The sequence below is a fragment of the Haliotis rubra genome, unplaced genomic scaffold, assembly GCF_003918875.1.
Source record: "Haliotis rubra isolate DU_JTF1 unplaced genomic scaffold, ASM391887v1 Scf95, whole genome shotgun sequence".
Lineage (NCBI taxonomy): Eukaryota > Metazoa > Mollusca > Gastropoda > Lepetellida > Haliotidae > Haliotis > Haliotis rubra.
The window spans coordinates 1,356,716-1,377,528 of record NW_025767690.1 but is presented as its reverse complement, the minus strand read 5'-3'; the positions used below and the strand labels follow the sequence as shown (position 1 = coordinate 1,377,528).

The following is a 20,813-nucleotide window of genomic DNA, read 5'->3' as shown; positions in this document are numbered from 1 at the left end:
GGGTGGGGGGGTAGGGGTGGGTTTCTAACGGGTATATCTAACACACTTGCATGCATGTAGAGTCGGAGAGGTGGGTGGGTGTTCTAACGGGTATAACTACGAGGGACGTTCAAATAGTAGTCAGCCTCACCTAGAATATGATACAAATGCAGCTGTTTTTATGTTTTATTTTTCTACATATTATCTGTCAGCCTCAAGCAAATTGGTTTTGCTATGTTGCAGCCTCACGATCCCATTTTGTGAGACTTTGTATCTTGGCTTGGTACTCCCAAAAACGTAAAATCTGCAATAAAATGCATCACAAACTTCAGGAAACAAAATATGCTATGTTTGAGATTGGTAGAAGTCGGCTAGAATCAAACTTAGATATTAAACTGCACAAAAAAAGCAATTTCAAAACTACAATCGCTTGTTCAAATGACTCCCCATTCTGTTTACTGAAAGAACTCGAGAAAGAAATGATGGATTTTGTTCAAATTTGGTACCAAGGTTTATTGACTGGAGATTGGAGATTTACCGACACCACTTGAATTTAGTGACCTTGAGGTCATTTTAAAGGTCACAGCGAAGGTGTAACAGTTTTGCACATGCCAAGCTTGGTAGCCGCGAACTCAGGAAAGTATTAATAGATTTTGATCCAATTTTATATCAAGGTGTATTGGCGGGATTCCCCCCAACACCAATTGATTGGGAAACTTGTGCTCATTTTAAGTTCACAGTGAAAAGTGTTTTGCACATGTCTAACTTTTTAGTGCGAAAATACAAGACAGAATTAATATGTTTTGCTTAAAGGTAGTACCAAGATGCGTTGGGAGTATCGTCTAACGCCAGTCGAATTCAGTGACCTTCGGATTATTTTCAAGGTCACAGCGAGTATTCTTGCGATATCTCCAAACCTAATGGATGGAATTTGTTCGCATTTTGTATCAAGGCATCAGATGACAGTTTCGGTAACGTTTACATAATTTTCAGGGTCAGACAGAGGATAATTGCGACATTCAGATATCGACATGTGGCGGGGGTAATAGCTATATGTTTGTGACAAACGCTTTGTCATTACTAATTTTCAAATTTTTGTTAGCATATGGTTTCTATAATTTCATGTTAATTCTACCAGCTGTGAAATTATTCGTGACACGTCTTAAAAAAGCCAGAGATTATTTGTGTATGTTTCGAAAATTAAAGTTAATTGTTTTTCATTATGGAGTTATTTTCGATGTTGACGCAAGGACATATTTTACGAGCAATAGCTTTCAATAATTTAATGTTATTTCTATTACATTTTGAAGTTCTTCATAGCATATCCCAAAATAACAGGATATTGTTTGTTTACGCTTTGAAATGTACTTTTCTTTTCTTCATTTTCGAATTATTTTCAATGTTGACGCAATGACATATTTGAAGTTAATTTAATGTTTTAATCATATGTGATTTATTATGATTTATGTTTCGATCATACATTCATATATTGCGTTGTCATAGTTTAACCTGGTTCGTATTATTTTCTTCATCATATTACTACATATTATTGTATTTTTATGAGAGGGAATTTTAAGTTACATTTGCTAAGGATATCATAAATCGCTGGCGCCTGGTTATTCCTTGCCACATAGCAGTCAATCTGTCTACTCATTTGTTGTATTTGATTGATGCATTTAAAATAAAATGTAGAAATGATATTGAATTGCATCATTTGCTTCAAGGAATCGATCAGATGTGCTCGTTATCAAAGTAAAGTCAAAACTTCTTTCTGTAAGGTATACAGTGGAAGTTGACACCTTAATTGTTATGGGTAGACCAAAGAAATCATTTATTTAGTTTCACCGCTCAAAATACAACAAAGAATTCAACGGGTGGCATTAACCTCAAAGAATGATAATAACAATGCTTATAACATACGAGGGCAAACATATCGGGGATAATTTGTTTTCATGCGATATGCACCGGGTAAAATATCACTTTGTCATGGTGACATGACATCATGAACAATATTATGACGTCACGTTGCTTCTAAGAAGCCGCCTTCTAAATACAACGATGACGGGGAGCCTGCCTTTGTTGGAAAGTAGATTATCGCGTAATTTCCGCAATTAAAGACTTCGTTAATAAATAGAAAATTATATTCGTGACCATAATATGCTAGGTTAACGACCTAAATATCGGCATATCCCTTCTCTGGTTTCGAAAATACCAAGATTTAGGCAGTTGTGTTGTAAACTGATATTTATCTTCTATAAAGTCGGCTATATTCAAACCATGAGAAATGTCGTCAAATAATGTCTGATGACAGTTACCAACGTCCCAATAGTGTCCATATATTTTAGAAATCTATAACAATAAAGCACAACCTCACTACTTTTTTGATAAATGACAAAGGATTAATCAACCATATTAAAAGGTTTTCAGGCTTGAAGGACGAAGCTCATTAAAATCTATTGCCAGCTCCCTTTTAGAGACTGATAAAAGGTTCGAAAATGTGGGTCATAAATGCATGAAAGTTTTTATTGTTGTTCATACCCGTTAGGCCTCCCGCCTCTACATGTATTTGAGATATAACCGTTAGAACCACCACCACCCCCTCTATGTCTTAAAGTATGCTAGATATAACCGTTAGAACACACCACACCACTTTTCTGCCCATTTATTCAATTGGGCTAAATCATAGTTGAGAGTTGCTTCTATGGATTTTACATATTTTCCCGCAACACCGATTGATGTGTCATCGGCCAACATTATTGTGATATTTTGTAAATTTCCAGGTAAATCATTGATATATACAAGGAACACAAATTAACCAAGGGCAGATCCTTGAGGAACCCCTGCAGTAACATTTAGTTTTTCATAATGTTCCATTAACAGAGACACACTGTCGTCTATCAGGGCCCGGTTGTTCAAAACTCGGTTATCTTTTAACCAGCCGTTAAGTACATTTAACCGACTGTTACCTAATAACAGAGGGTTATCTTGTTGTTCAAAACTCTGTTAACTTTTAACAGGCTGTTAACGTGACGTTAAGTTAACACACCTAAGGACCGCCGCTAACTTTTTAACAGTGTGGTTAACTCGCAAATGGCGTTCATGGCTAACACTGCTTTCATGATGCCAGTTCAGCAAAGAAAGGATAGGGTGTATCGTGGACTGGACTTCGATATTGGAAATTATTCTGACGAAGAGTTACATACGAAACTGTATCTATGCACATCATAGGAACTAAAATACATGTTGTACAAGTACATGATGCCTACGTTTCATCTTTTAACACTTGTGGAAAGGTTTATATATGCTTTACTACACTAAATGTGTGAATTTCTTCTGTAAATATTATTCAAACAAACACTTTCAAAGATATATAACACGTACACCCTATACCCACGTATGATATGATATTGAACAAGGCTACATGTAGATAATTAAATTAGTTTCATGAAAAAATATCCGAACGATTACATTATGATACTGAAAGTGTAATCGGCGGGATATGGTGATTGTGTATACTCTTATTCTACCGACCTTCACCTCAGAGAAATTGCCAAATACACTCCCATTTTAAGATAGAGAAGAAGCCAGAAATGCCGATTATTACCGTTGTCGTTCTGCGTGATTTTGCGTCAGTCATGGCGTCACGCAGCACAGAAACTTGACAGTTTCGTGTAAACACATCACATTCCTGTATTGTATCTATTTTTAATTTCCTATTTCTTGCTTGCTACTATGCTCTTTCCATGCAAATGGGTGTCTGAAAATTTGAGAAAATGCTACACAGTGTAAAGTCTGAAATTTTCTTTGTTTACATTTCAAACAGGTGTTGTCTTTCGAGCACAGCAGTTGTTTCCACCCCCAATATCTTTCGTTTCACTTTATCTAGACACTTGGTATTGGTGCCAAAAAGACCAGTTGTAATTAGATTCTAAAATGTATGAGGAATTCAGTAGGGCTGGGACGAGTAGGAAACAATGGAATCGAGTACCCGCATGTACGTACCCGAATCGGAATCGAGTACCCGGAAATGTAAGAAATACATTCGGGTCAACTTTCTGAATATTCAATCACGATTTGACAGAGATTATTGTAGAAAACTTGAACAGTTGGTAATAAGACATTAAAACTGACCTCAAGCTATTTAATTTACGTCTGTTTAACCAATATAGAGAGTAACACCATTACTTACATTCCTCGTTATAACAACGAACGTTTTGTTCCTGCTGCTACTGTAACTTAACTACTCACTGCTCATGCACAGATAAATTACAGTCATTAAAACTATGCTCCATTAATCGGACAATACCAATGATGTAAAAACCCGTGAATTTCCGGGTTAGAATATGGATCTTCAGTAACCCATGCTTGTCGTAAGAGGCGACTAACGGGATCGGGTGGTCAGACTCGCTGACTTGGTTGACATATGTCATCGGTTCCCAATTGCGCACATCGATGCTCATGTTGTTGATCACTGGATTGTCTGGTCCAGACTCGATTATTTACAGACCGCCGCCATATAGCTGGAATATTGCTGAGTGCGGCGTAAAACTAAACTCACTCACTCACTCACTCAATGATGTAAATGTGTGTTACGTCAAAATGAAAAAGACAAGCTATTGTCTGCCCTTGTCATTACAGAGCTCTCTCCCTTTCCGGATACTCGATTCCTAGAAATAGGACTCGATTCCAGCTGTACCCGACCCGGATTCGAGTACCCGAGTACCCGTCCCAGCCTTAGAATGCAGTGATTCATTTGTCGCCGCTGAATATGAAATACAAGTGATGTAATTGGCGTTTCAATACCGGCCTTCGCGAAACGTGATTTTGTAAACACTATCCAATAGGGCGCAAAGTGCACTTGGGCGTTCGTGTGAGTGTATTTATGAAAACATCTGAACACGATTCCAGGCTTATCGGCAACGTTTCAGAATTATTAGTGATTTTATTAAAACTGATATCATTGTTAATTAATATGCTATTTTTGAAAGTCTATACTCCAAGTAATTATCCGATTTTGTTTTGATATGTCCGTCTGGCATCCCTTCCCATAGATGGATTTTAATTATATTTTTACTAATCATTTCAGCAATAGGCCTAATTTCTTTTTCATTCTTCGAATGTTTTAATTGAAGCAAATCATCTTTTAAAAATGCTGTATTAATTGATGAAAACTTAGTTAGCATAAACATTGCTCTCGCAACTGATGTGTAGGAAAATAAACATAACATTATTATGTATCTATTTCTGTTGTGAGTGATATGCAGGCCTACTTCGTAGTCACTTTGATTAAATGTTATATTTGAATATCGAAACCTTTTTGTCACAGCGAACACAACACTATCTCTTGTCATATTACACGATAATATTTGGAATTTTTAACTTATTTTATAACAATATCTGAATGCTAATGTTATACACTGATAGGTTCATATAAGGAATACTATGGCACAATAGTATTTCTCTGCCGAATCGTTGCAGCGTTCTATAATACACTTATGAAATATAATATATGTTTTCCGACCGTGAAGTCATTAACAAGAATTATGCATTTTCTGCAGTCACTTGTGAATTGAACTAAATGAAGGTTCATCTGATTAATGAGTATCGAGGAAATTATGTTCATCTATAAATTAGACGCAGCTTCATGTTTTTCAAGACATCTTTCCGGAATATGCGTCTGTGAAGGCGTTCAGATAATGACGATATTGCACAGTATTATTCATGAGATTCCTGTCAAAAGTAAGGTCGGATAATAGATCGATTTTATTCAGCAGTGTTGGCCCTGGGGCCTATAGTACGATTACAGTTTGATTACTTGCACGTGGTGCTAGTAACATATTAAGTTTCTATTGGTATTGAATGCATATTTCAGATAAAAGCTATGGTATTAATTACACAACATCTATATTGTTTGATGTTAAAAGATTTGGCAATGTGTGTTCATACATTACAATTTTTGACAGACTTGGCAAATAATTAATAAATGATATTGATAGCATCTTCACGACTTGGCCATACAGTCATGACAATTTAAGGAGTGAAAAGTGAGCGATAGGTCTTGTGGGAATTCAAAGATTCATTAAGACTGTAGCCGTCTAAGCGTAACTCTGTGTGTAATATTTATACATTTTCTATCCACGGACAACATGCTTCTAATATTAATATTATTTTCATGGATTCATCATATTTTATCTATAGCTGTGCTATAGTTTTTCATTAAAATGTCTTTTCTGTTGCTGGAATTGAAGTAAGTCCCACACAGAGCTGGGATCATATGTCTTTGAAATATAAATTATGCAAACGGCTGGAACCTTGTGTTCCAATACAAAACGTTCGTAACGCTACGACATTCGCATGCCTATGATAAACTATAGAGTTGGCCTCAACCATTGACTGGATTACATTCTCTTCGTCAGCAGAGAAATTTCGACTTCTCTTTTTCCTTGGGGTGCAGGCGACATTTTGCGTTTCCATTTTTGGTAAACCGGAAGTAAACAGAAAACGGAACTATGGGATATATGGAAGCTAACCAGTGACGTTAACCACACTGTTAAACTTTGACGGCGACGTTAGCTAACGGCATGACTAACCATGTTTTGAACAACGCATATTTAACGTTCGGTTACCTAACGGCCGGTTAAGGATTTAACCGGCCGTTAGGAGTTAACCGGCGGTTAAGATAACCGAGTATTGAACAACCGGGCCCAGATAGATAGTTAGTTAACCAACTAAGTACGTTTCCACGAACACCATCATTTTCTAATTTGTGCAATAAACCTTTATGCCATGCCCTGTAAAAGCTTTTGAAATATCACAAAACAGCATACAGTAAAGGTGGTGATTATCTAGGACTGAGCATATATTATGATAAATGTCTATGTTGAGATGTAGTAGAATGACTAGCAGTAAAACCTGACTGGAATTTACTTAAAATGTTATGTTCATGGAAATGGTCGTGCACATGCTTTACCATTATTCTTTCAAGGATTTTCCAAAGGATAGGTATTAAACTAATAGGTCTGTAATTAGTTGGGAGGGATGCATTTCCTTCTTTCAAAATAGGAGTAACATTACCCGTTTTCCACAATGTAGGAAATACAGTCACTCAGTGATATATTATACAACAAACAAAGAGGTTCAGCTATAGATGTACAAATTCGTTTTAACACTCTCATGTTAATGCCATCAGGTCCACTAGATTTGTTTGCTGGTAAGGTCTTATCAGATACCTCCTTTTCGGTTACAATGACATTTGTTATACTGTTAACACAGCGATATAACAGGTGGCAAAGTCTTGCCGCCATCAGTAACATTTGAAACAGATACAAAATATTCATTTAATGTTTGAGCTTTATCCAAATCTGTAAAAACTGAAGGTATCCCAGAATCATCAGTGACAAGAAGGGGAATGGGTCCCGATGAAGTAGTAACCACCTGATTGAGTAGACTGAAGTGATAAATAGTTATCAAAAATAGATTAAAAGTTTCCCTTGGCTATTCTTTTCAGATTATTTACTTTATTCCTTTTTTTGTATTTAAATAGCTCAGAAGTATTCAGAGATCGAAATGCTTTTTTTCCTTAGACGTTCTCATTTCTTTTAAGTATGTTACGAGGGGCGTTGAAAAAGTAGTCAAACTAACTATATTCTCGATGTCCAATGTTTGAAAAAAGCTTCCATTTTATTTTGAAGGAATCATTAGCAAAGTCATATCCAAAATTTCATGTGGGTAATGTGGTTAACGAGATATTAGTCATCACAACATTGGGGTATTATGTTTCTTGCAAATTTGCAGAAAATGGAAAACGATCTCCCATTTGGTATCTAGTAATAGTAATAGTCCGCTTATATGGCGCTCACATCCAGGCACATTGCCTGCTCACGGCGCTACGTACATTACTATCCCCGATCATAGGACACTATCGTAGTTTCCGATACTTTTTCAACTCCCTGGGGACTGTACAGCCATGCTGCCTGTTAGGCGCAATGAACTAAACACTCACATTGCCAGCACATACTCACGGGTACCCATTTTACAGCTGGGTGAACTGAGACAGTGTAGATCTAAGTATCTTGTCCAAGGATACTACGCAAATGTGCCCATCTCGGGAACCGAACCTCGGTGCCTCCTCGAAACAGGGCCTTCAGCGTGATAGGCAGACGCCTTACAACTGCACTATTGCGCTATCTCTTGGATAATGGTATACCCTCAGATAGTATCATATAAAATATGTTCAGCATAGTATTGGATGACTTCCCGTCATCATCAACATTCAAAGATTTGGATTGCTTGATTTACATTTAGACGGGGACTGTTTTTTTAGGACACCCTCATTTTAAATTTTCAAAAACATTGTGTCCAGATATACAACATATTGAGAGCTGACACTTGTGTGACCATTCAGTATTTAGTTTGAACCCTTGACACCATGTATGAATAAGTGAAAACTTTAGGATGAGTTATATCCTTATGATGACGTCAACTGAAAGGGGGTGGGTAGTGTCTCCAAAACAAGCCCTTTCAGTAAACATGAAGGGGGAGTCACTTGAACAAGCGATTATAGTTTAAAATTGCTTTTTTGTGCAGTTTAATATCTAAGTTTGACTTTTACCAACATACAACATGTTTTTTGCATATTTTGTTTCAATTGGTGTAGGGGGATTCCCGCCAATACACCTTGATATAAAATTGGATCAAAATCTATTAATTCTTTCCTAAGTTCGCGGCTACCAAGCTTGGCATGTGCAAAACTGTTACACCTTCGCTGTGACCTTTAAAATGACCTCAAGGTCACTAAATTCAAGTGGTGTCGGTAAATCTCGTCAATAAACCTTGGTACCAAATTTGAACAAAATCCATCATTTCTTTCTCGAGTTCTTTCAGTAAACCGAAGGGGGAGTCATTTGAACAAGCGATTGTAGTTTCAAATTGCCTTTTGTGCAGTTTAATATCTAAGTTTGATTCTAGCCGACCTCTACCAATCTCAAACATACAAAAATGTTTCTTGCATATTTTGTTTCCTGAAGTTTAATTTGTGATGCATTTCATTGCTAGTCAGCTAGGCTATTCCATTTGTCCGAACCACAACATACGGAGACAGATCATTTAGCAGACCGGGTGCTGTACTCTGGAATTGATAACCTGAAAATGTCAGAAAATCGGAAAATATCAACAGTTTCCGATCTTGTCTCAAAACCATCCTCTTCAAACGAGCATTCGACTAAGCGCACATGAGCAGGACTCTGGATATGTAGCGCTATACAAATGTCTAATTTGATTTGATTTGATTTGATATACCCGTTAGAAACCCACCCCCACCCCACTTTATATTTATACATATCAAAACCTCAAAAGATATTTGCGAAAAGACATGATACAGAGGACAGTTTATATCGATTATATATCAGGACGAATATCATTTTCGTCATTTGGCTAAGATTTGTCAATTCTTTCTTGGGTTATCGCGCTAACAATCTTTATATTGGCAAAACCCTCAGATTTTTGCTGTGACCTTGAAAATTATCTCAAGGTCACTCCATTTCACTTGTGTCGGTGAATCTCGCCAATATACCTTGGTACCAAATTTGAACAAAATCCATCATTTCTTTCTTGAGTTATCGCCCTAACAAGCTTATTTGATGTATGAAATGCAACGAAAAACAAACACCCGCGTATTTACGAGTGATTAAAACTGTTATTACAATTTACGTAAATATTTATTACATTTTACCGCAACGAAAATTATTACAATTTACGTCAATTTTTATTACAATTTGCGTATTACAATTTACGTCAATTTTTATTACAATTTACGTTTTTATTACAATTTACGTCAAGTTTATTACAATTTGCTGCAAGTATTACAATTTGCGTTTTTATTACAATTTACGTCGTAACATGCATGCACAATAACATGTACAATAATTAGTTTATCAGGATATATATAACCTTACTGGCGGCGTAAAGGATGAGAATAGGAACATAGGCAGATAAATGATAAGCGCCTATTTTTATTTGTGCCAAATGTTCGTAAATTCCAAATCAGTGTGTGGCTTTATTGTATCATCACAAAAGCTATACGTGTGATCAATAGCATTAATATTGTTTAATTCATTTGCAGACACACGATCTTTGCTGTCGAACAAGACATCAGGCGAATGACGTTCGTTGTGTCACACTTCACGTATCACCTTCTCTTTTCTGTTGCGCTCCTGGGTGCCGGACACAATGCCATACGGTCGTAAGTGGTAGATGTAAAACTCCAGTTCGTACATCTGCTGTGGTATCACGTAGTGGAAGGATATAGCGTAGTCGGAGATGCTGTCTACACCCTGAAATATATAATGATAAAGTGAGCTCTGTACACTAAGCCAATAAATACTGACATGTCGACTTTCCCTCTATACCTAACAGTCTAGAATTAACAAAATTCTAGATATTTGAGTCGTAGATAAAACTCGTTATGACATCAACTTTAAACCGATTGTCATAAACAGGGTGGATATGTTTACTTCTGTTATGGACAATTTGATATACAAGTGTGGAAAAAGTCATATTGTTGCATACAAGTGGAGGTATGTCTTTAGAAATCTAAAACTATTGCTACTAAAATGTAATATTATATCTTTTGAGGTTTAAAGATTTGTTCATTTTTTATCATTGAAAATATGTTTGTGGGGGCACGTAGTGGAAGGATATAGCTTAGTCGGAGATGCTGTCTATACCCTGAAATAAATTGTTTGTGAGATTGTAACATTAAGCTAATGAATACTTAGATGTCGACTGTCATTCAATAACTAACACTCAAAGATTATCATAATTGTAACTGTTCCATTTGTATTTCATTATGATATTAGTATTATACCTGAATGCCATAAAGAGGTTGAATATATGCTCACTTTTATTATGGATCAGTGGATAAACAAAAGCAGAAAAGGTAAAAGTGCTTTATATACGTGGTGTATATGTGGTGTCATTGAAAATATGAAAAAATATTTCCCTATTAACCTGGGCCCCTATTCTCGAAACGTTCGTAGCCCTAAGAATTCTTAACTTTGATCGTAGCTACTGTATTGGGAACGGGCTTAAGAAGTTCGTAAGACTACGAACGTTCGAGAATAGCTAGCCTGGGCACTTATTCTCGAAACGGTCGTAGCCCTAAGAATTCTTAACTTTGATCGTAGCCAATGTGTTAAGAATGGGCTTAAGAAGTTCGTAGGGCTTAAGAAGTTTCGAGAATAGCTAGCCTGCTTTGTTATTGCTTTTGAGATTTAAAGATGTGTACATATTTATAGATGCAAATATACTGAGTCAAAAAAAAGAAACTTCACAAAATGTAATTTGAAAAATAATGAATAATTTTTATCTGATGATACATCTATGTATCCGAAATGGGATCCCTATCTTTCGACTCTAGAAAAACGTTAGCAAAACCCACTCAAAACCCATCCATTCGTCGTGCAAATCAGGTTTTGCACGTGCAGTCGATCACGTGTTCTTCGCATCGAAGTTTTCTTCATATGCACGTGTTTGCATTGGCCTCAAGAATTGAAAAAAACACTTTTAAACCACAGTTCTAACGGTACTTGAAATGCCACGATTGTCAAATGTGCAACGTGAACGTGCCGTTGGCATGTTGCAAGCGGGAAGATCAGTTATTGACGTCGCAAGAGCAATGGGATGCAGCCGTCGTACTGTGTATGACTTGCGAGGCGTCTACAACAAACTGGCACCACTTCTGATCGCCCAAGGTCGGGTCGTCCACGTGTGACGTCACGAGCAGAAGACCGTCAAATCGTCCTACGTCACCTACGTGACAGATTTCTGCCGGCTACACGAACCATATAAGATGTTTAGAGGTCGACTGTCCTCACAGACCATTCGAAATCGGTTGCGGGCTGCCAATCTCCATTCTCGACGTCCATATCGTGGGCCAATATTGACGCCGTTTCATCAACGTCAACGTCTGCTGTGGGCCCAACGTCACCTCAGATGGACCTAGAGAGACTGGAATCGAGTCGTCTTTGGCGATGAATCCAGGTTTACCCTCAGATTCGCGGACGGCAGGCATAGAGTCTGGAGACGACGTCGTGAACGGTATGCCCAATGTTGTGTACAGGAAGTCGACAGATTCGGGGGCGGAAGTTGCATGGTGTGGGGTGCTTTCTGTGGGAACAACCGTTCCCGACTTCTGGTCATCCGTGGAAACCTCACAGCTGCTGCTTACCGCGACCAGGTGCTCACCCCTGAACTCGTTCCTTTCATGGCGGCTCATGGCCCAGGTCTACAGTGCCAGCATGATAATGCTCGGCCGCATACCGCGATGTTGACACGAAATTTCCTTCAAAACGCTGGAATCAACGTCATGGACTGGCCATCGAGGTCCCCTGACCTTAATCCAATAGAGCACGTTTGGGATGCACTTGGGAGAAGGCTTCGTGCTCTTAGGAAACAACCTCAGAATTTGCAGGAACTTGGCGCTGCCTTGCAAGAGCAATGGCGCAGAATCCCCCACCACGTGTTCACAAGCATCAGGCAGTCGATGAGGAGACGGTGTTTGGCAGTGGTGAATCCGCGGGGCGGCCATACACGATATTGAACTGAGAAACTTCGCATTTTTATTCTTGTGACTTGACATTCTGTATACCCATGTTTTGGAACGGCGGTGTAGCCTAATGGAACTGATTATGGCACTGTCAGTGTATCGAGTACATCACACTGATCTCAGCAATGAAATAATAACAATTTAACCATCTTACCATCTCTTGTTCTTTTATAGTGCCCTGAAGAAAGAATGTGAAGTTTCTTTTTTGATTCAGTATATATACTATCCAAAAAAGGATTAGCATTTGGCATAGGTATTTTGTATTTTTTAAAAGCTATTAATTACCTATTGTGTTCAAACAAGCGTCAAAATATGTAACAAAAGTGTTGATTACATGATTTTACGCAATTGCACAAGTAAAAATGTTGATTTTGATGAGTTTTCTTGGAAAGATTAAAAGGCCACAACGCAACAGAAATCACCTTCCAGTTGAAATTGTGCAGCAGAGAGCATGCACTGTTTGGATATAAAAATCCAGATTACTTTCGTAAATCGTCGTTCGTTTTGAAGGAGTTTCCAGGTCAAATCACTACGCCACGTCTTGACGCTGCGACACTGAACATCGCCATTGAAAGAATGCACGCTGGAGATTACCAATCTTCTGTTGCCAGGCGTCTGAATGTTAGTTTGAGCGCGATATCACGGTTTGCAGGTCGTTACAACCAAACAGGTATAACAAATGAACGTCCCCGTACAAGCAGACCTCGAGTCCCCATTGCAGCCCAAGATCGGTACATCAGGGTACTACATTTGCGTGATCGTACTGCCACGGGTGAGAGCACAGCAGCCAGGGTGCCTGGACTTCAGAGGATATTCGGTCAAACTGTACGGAACAGGTTGAGAGAGATTGGACTGAGATTCAGGAGACCCGACGTCGGGACCCTGCTACGTCGTCACCATCGCGCTCAACGTCTCCGTTATCTAAAATTATCCACTTGGTGGTATAGACATTTCCTTCTTCTAAACTGATATAAAAATTCATGTACCAAAGTCTATTTGTGGACGAGTTATACATGTTTGAAAACTCAACATTTTCGCAACAGATTTCTGGGATGCGCGTTTCTTTTTTTTGAATAGTATATATTTTGGTTGATATGATCTAAGTTGACCCAGGCATGCATAGAATTAACCCATGATTCCATTCTGTTGTGAAATGTACATAACCTCCTCTTATGCATGTATGATGATACAAATTAATGCAGAAATATATTTTACAAAAAAATGATAAAATTTACATAATCTGATTCTTATAGCTCTTTCAGTGCATCAAATCCTTGTATTCTTGTTTTATAAAGACATGTGGGACAGAAAATACTATTGAAGGTTAATCCAATTTCCATGTTATTTCTGAGAATCAAGGTATATATATACTGTTCATATATCACAGATTTGCTTACTTATAGTAAAGGTGTTTTTCAAATTTTCTGCAGGTTACACTAAATCAATTTAGAATCCGCAGTTTAGCCGTCGGTGCATATTGAATCATCTGACAGCTGTGACTGGATGATTTTGTGTAAAATATTTTGCTATTTTAAGTGTACAGCCATTCAACAATTACATTGATATCATGTGCTGAATGAGACCACAGATATATTTCAAAATGGCTGACATTTTGTGCAGGACTGAGTTTGGTCTGTTTGGCATCCTGTGTTCGAAAATGGAGTTGGGTGAGGTGGTCATTCTTTTTCATTTCTCCGTTAAGACCATACTATGCACACATGCACATATAATAGCTGTTTATGGCTTAGTTCATGTTTATAGAACAATATATAGTTACTATAGAAGTCAGTGAGAAAATATTTGGTTTTGTGTAACCAATAGTTCATGCTTCATCTCTGAGCATGACACTTTAGTTACCTTCAATTGGTAGAGAACTGGGCTGTACAGAACTATCTTATGTAAAACCTCCCTCACAAATGCTTCGTTTGAGCCAGCTCCAAGCAGGATCATAAGGCTTATCAAAAAGGTTTACCATTTTTTTCTGATTTGATGAGATAAACAAGCATTAAAATAATTCATTTAAAACACTGATGCTTGCTGGGATGAATGAATTTCGAGCCCTGTTTTTTCTGAATATCGACGTGCGCAGTCGTCGGCCAGAAGGAAGAAGTTGAAATTTAGGAAAGAGGACATGAATGGTGTCATTTAAAATTTTACGTGCTTTCTTTTCAATTTGCTGCTTGTAAATAGTGCCAATATCTTGCATTTTAAGTCCAGAAATTTTACTTGCTGTGTTACAATTTTGGAAAGTTTACATCGATTTTGAACAGACAGACCCCCATACCAGCAATGCACATTGAAAACTAAAATGCACTTAGAGAATAATGACAATATGGTTGTGTCAATCTTAAAGTAACGAAGACGACGTAAGACGTATAGCCGCTTTAGTCCTTTCTTGTATATGTAATCAGTAGTGCTGTTCCAGGTGAGCTTAGAATCTCTCACTGTGCCAAGATACTTATATTCCTCAACTCTATCTATGGTTTCGTTATCAATGGCAATTGGCAACAGCTCGTTTTTACTTTTCCGAAAATCAATAATCATATAACGTTTTGTGTTTGGTTTACCTTCTTAGCACCATTTCCATCCTTCTTGTGAAACGGTTTTGGGTAGTCACCCGCCAAATGCCTCTCAGGCTGAAAGCAATGGAATCTGCTCCTCCCGAGGGCGTCTGTTGTGTTGACTGTCCTCACCGCCAAGTTCTCCATACATCTGCCGAACTCTACATCTTCTGGCACCACCATCAGGCCTGCACAGTTTGGGTTCGTGTCCCTTCTCCCCATATCTCCTCAACGCCTCCTTACTCAGCACATATCCCGCTCCGCCACTGTAGAACCCTTGTTTTAATATTACCTTAAAATGATGGCCAAAAAATACAGGTTCAGACTTGTTTTGGGACGTCAGAAAGTATCGGAGATTTTCTAAAATAACATAAGTGTCATCGTCAGCTTTCATGAACCAGTCAGCATCATCAAAGTGGTTTTCGTAAATGTAACGGAAAGCTTGCATTGTTTTGGCTGTCAGATGCTGCCGGCCTTCCGACACGTTTAATCCGATTGTAGGGAACTTTGGATCTGTCACAGAGCTCATGAAAAGGACTTTGTTGCAGCGCCTTGTCCACGTGTCACGAACTACACGTGCTTAAACATCCAGGTTCTTTGGTGACGTCATTATCCAGCAGAGTACTTTCTCCTTTTGATATAGAGCCTTGGATATGGCATCGTTATCTGTTCCAATAAAGCAGGAATTATCTTTGAGCTATCTCGCCAAACAATTTCTTTTTTTATACTCTCGATGGACAGCAAAAATGTGATTCACACAATGCACCAATCTGAGATATTAAACTATTTACGTCCGCAAGATTAAATGCAATTTATATGCATTTAGGTGTTCAAAGACAACGAAATGTCTTGGTTTTGCTTATTGCTATGGCATTATGGCACTATCCCTGAATCACGTTCTTCTTTATGTCATTGATCTTATTGTTGCCATGTGTAATCTCATCTCCTCTTAGAAATGTTAAGCGTCCACGAATATCAGATAGTTTAGGACTTCCCTATCTGATACTATTACATGTCACATTCAAGATACAAATGTCCTGATCGCATCTCAACATGAGACATATAGCAAAACATAAGGGATATTAATGAGGTGCCACCAGAACCAGGAAGCAAATGGCGCTTCTGTGTCAGATTCATTGCTACACGTGACTTACCTATCTCAAAACACCTTTTAATTAGACATTTCGTGAAACTTCAATAAAGTCTTTGCTGAATGAAAATCCCGAAAGCACACACTAAGTCTGAATCGGAAAATAAACACAAATCCAGTTTCGCACACATTAACTAGTAGTCTAGTACTAGCCTCAGCTAGGCGAGACCACTATTCAATTAAGGTATTTACCGAACTGTTTAAGTAAGACATGTGTAAGTAATTACATGCCTAACCTGACCAAATCTCCCCTTGTTGTTATTTGTGTTTGTCCCTTTCTTTTACATTCCGACTCCAGGGCATATAGCATATTCATGAACTGCAATAAGTCATGTCTAACCTTTGACAGCAGCCTTTAGTCAACATTGTACTATTATGAACTTTCAATTCGCACCCTTTATCCAATTGTCAATAGAAAGCTGCAGAAAGGAGGTCGCACGCTCTGACGCGCGTGGGCTTTTTTTAATCCGGGTGCACTCAGCCTTCTATACAATTGAGTGTGACATGACTACCTCGTCATTGCGCGCATCATATCCACATCAACCGTGCTTTGCTTTTCGATTAATGAAACTTCTGCTCAAAGAGTGCACTGGAACAACCACGGGTTCATTTACCTTGCTGACCTGTGACGTACCTTGCCCATGAATGCGTTATCGTTGCCTATTCATCTCCATCAACCTTCCCTTAACCAAATGGTCCTGGCCATCAATGGTATACTACTAACTTATATTTTCAAAGGGTTTTCTGTAGATCTTTTTGCAATACATAAATACTGACACCCCGATTATGCTTCTTGGCATGTCAGTCAGCTTGTGAACGGGCATTCCATCATTTTTGTGACCGCCTTAGACGCCATGACATCACTGAAATATTGTTCAAAAAGACGTAATAACCAAACTAAAACTTTGTGGTGCTCACCTTTATGCTACTGCTTTACGAAACGTGCATTCAATCGCCCACTCGCCGTTCGATGCACTCAATGCAGTGATGATGCTCAGAGATAAAACACTCAGATATGCCTAATATACTGTTCACAGTGGCGTTAATGGAAACCTTTTCATTGATTAGGATGGAATACTACAATGACAAATCGGAACTAACCTTTTTGGAGATGTAGGTCTTCAAATTTGATATTTCCAGACAAGTATTGTTCCAACGACTTCTGAAATTCTTCCTGGAAGTCCTTCGATAGATTCTGCATCTCCCTTGCATGAATATCTTGTGAATGTACAGAGTTCACAAAAGACGAGACGAAATGAACGCCACAATGTTCCGCTTCAAAGAGAACATAACAAATGTACGCCAACGAAATCCCGACTGTTAAACCTAACACAGCTGCAGATAGTTGTGTGACAGGAGGGAAGGTAGCCATTTTCCATCAATGTCGTTGTTGGGTCGAAGATATTTTCCTTGATCGCTGTTCGCAGGGATTTTGTCTTAAATAGACACGTTTCAAAACGCCTGTATCTGTGAAACCTACAACACTTCTTGCTAAAATGGGTCTTAGTACGTGACAGATGCATACAGAAATGCAGTCAGAAGTATCAATTATAATAATAAAAAAATATATTAGGTAATCGATAGGCGCGCAGCGAACAAGGGCGTTCTTTTACATATATATTAACCGCGGGATGAGTTGCTATATGACTTACACAACGCGATTAACGACTGACTAGACTTTTCTAAAATCAATTTAATTATTTTTACTATATTTGCTCGTTGGAAATACATCAAATTTGAATATATGCACGAAAGCAGAAGCAGCCAGGGTTATATCAATTTCACTACGACAGACGTCAACAATTTCATGTGCATATCCTGCGCTTACAGCAGCGTATCAATTACGCGGGTGTATTCTGGCGCTTAACCATAGTTGCAACACTCCTTACAATTTGCTAATACCGCAATTAGTTATACATTTGGGTAGTTCTTATCATTTGGAGACCGCCTCCATGGTGTAGTGGTAAGAGCGTCCGCCCGGAGAGCGGAAGGTCGTGGGTTCGATCCCCGACCGCGTCATACCAAAAGACGGTAAAATATGGTACTTGTTGGTCCCTGCCTGGCGCGCGGCATTAATGGGTACAACAAGGACTGGTGGGCTCGGAATAAGTATAAGTATAACAGTGGGGTATTCATGCTTCACTGCGGCATATCTCAGTGGGCTAGCACTATAAAACCAGCTTAAGTCTGGGCTAGTACAAGCAGCCGCACATACACATACACACGCATGCACGTCGCCATATGAGCTAAATATTCTAAAGCACGACGTTAAACCCCAGTTTGTAACTGTTAATAACGACCAATCAGCAACAACATTCGAATCCACTGGTGCCCCGCAAGGCTGTGTTCTTTCTCCGGTTTTATTTATTTTAGATACAAATGACTGTATCAGTAGTTTTTCACAATGTTTAACTGTAAAGTTTGCAGATGACGCCGCACTCGCTGGATTTATAAGGCACTCGGAGAATGATTATCGCTCTGAAATCACAACATTTCTTGATTGGTGTAACATCAACTTCCTTAAATTAAATGTTAGGAAAACAAAAGAGATGATTATTGATTTTCGGAAAAGTAAAAGTGAGCTGTTGCCAATTGCCATTGATAACGAAACCATAGATAGAGTTGAGGAATATAAGTATCTTGGCACAGTGATAGATTCTAAGCTCACCTGGAACAGCAATACTGATTACATATACAAGAAAGGACTAAAGCGGCTATACGTCTTACGTCGTCTTCGTTACTTTAAGATTGACACAACCATATTGTCATTATTCTATAAGTCTTTTATTCAAAGCATTATAGTTTTCAATGTGCATTGCTGGTATGGGGGTCTGTCTGTTCAAAATCGATGTAAACTTTCCAAAATTGTAACACAGCAAGTAAAATTTCTGGACTTAAAATGCAAGATATTGGCACTATTTACAAGCAGCAAATTGAAAAGAAAGCACGTAAAATTTTAAATGACACCATTCATGTCCTCTTTCCTGAATTTCAATTTCTTCCTTCTGGCCGACGACTGCGCACGTCGATATTCAGAAAAAACAGGGTTCGAAATTCATTCATCCCAGCAAGCATCAGTGTTTTAAATGAATTATTTTTATGTTTGTTTATCATTTTATAATACTGTATCAATTGTTTCAAACTGTTATACATGTATTAGTATACTTGTAGTGCTAATGTTCCTCAGCAAAAGGTTTAATGTCGCCACTATGTAGCTCTGAATCTTAAATATATTTTTAGTTATTCATCATTTATCTTTACCTAATATATTAGGCTTTGTTGCTAGCTGTTTTAGTACTGTTTGACATATGTATGGGTGTTTTATGTGGTTTTATGTATATGTATCTTTTGTTGTATTGTATGTGTTTTCCAATGTGTTAAGCCCATTTTCTGGTGTCCCCCGCTGTGATATTGCTGGAATATTGCTAAAAGCGGCGTTAAACTAAACTCAGTCAGTCAGTCAGTATGTGTTTTCAATGTTAACCGTGCAAAGCAAATTTCCTTCGGATATAAAGCATTATCTTATCTTATCTTATCTTATCTTATCTTATCTTATCTTATCTTATCTTATCTTATCTTATCTTATCTTATCTTATCTTATCTTATCTTATCTTATCTTATCTTATTTTCACCTCACCTCATCTTATCATTTTGTCATTTCCATTTTGATAGAAAGCAAATGTTGCATATATTATGGATAATATTTATAGGTTGTTTACATTTCTATAACGAAACGAAATGCAAGAAAACGAAAACAAAAACAAAGCACAGAAATACAACTCGATTATGAGCACATGATGTCTGGATCATTCGTGTGCAAGATGTCGACTGAGTCGGATGATGAGCTGATTTTGGGACAGGAAACTACCAAAAACATGGATATTCCTTCAACCTATTCCGATATTAGTGGTGATGAAGACTCCGTTGAAAATACCCGTTCGTGTCAACTGCCATGGATATCGAAAACACCACCAAATACGGTCATGTCTTGAATAACACAAATACTTCAAATTAACATCCAATTTTTTATTTTGCTGCTTGTCGTAACTACAAACGGACATTAGAAGGTCAGCGCCGTCGTTAACAGGTTTTGGGCCAGTGCAACAGCAACCAGTACAGGTGTGAGTGAGAAGACTGATATCGCAGCCCCGAGCGAGATCAGGTACACGAGTGACGTTCTACATCACTCAGCTGTGCCAGGCGGAATCATTTCGGCATCAAATTGCACTTTCAATGTCTTGATTAAACTCATTTGTACGGAAGGATTTAGTGAATATTTCTCGAGGCTATTTAGCTAGTTTCTAGATGTTTTGACTGTCACATGTATATTTTGGCTGCAAGAACTTGTGCACGATATTATATACTGAAACCAGAATAAATCTGTGTATTAGGGTCAATAAAAATAATTTCAGGTGTATTGGGGAAACCTCAATTGACAAGTTCTGAAATGTGGATGAGCATTGACATGATGCCTGAGAAGATTTGAAGGTGGAGTAGTAGTGAATATGTGATGAAATAT

At 38.1% G+C, this 20,813-nt stretch overlaps 1 pseudogene; it reads right to left on the bottom strand.

Moving 5' to 3' along the window:
* Positions 1-10,151: 10,151 nt before the first annotated feature.
* LOC124264913 lies at positions 10,152-17,495 on the bottom strand (annotated as a pseudogene).
* Between the last annotated feature and the right edge of the window lie 3,318 nt (positions 17,496-20,813).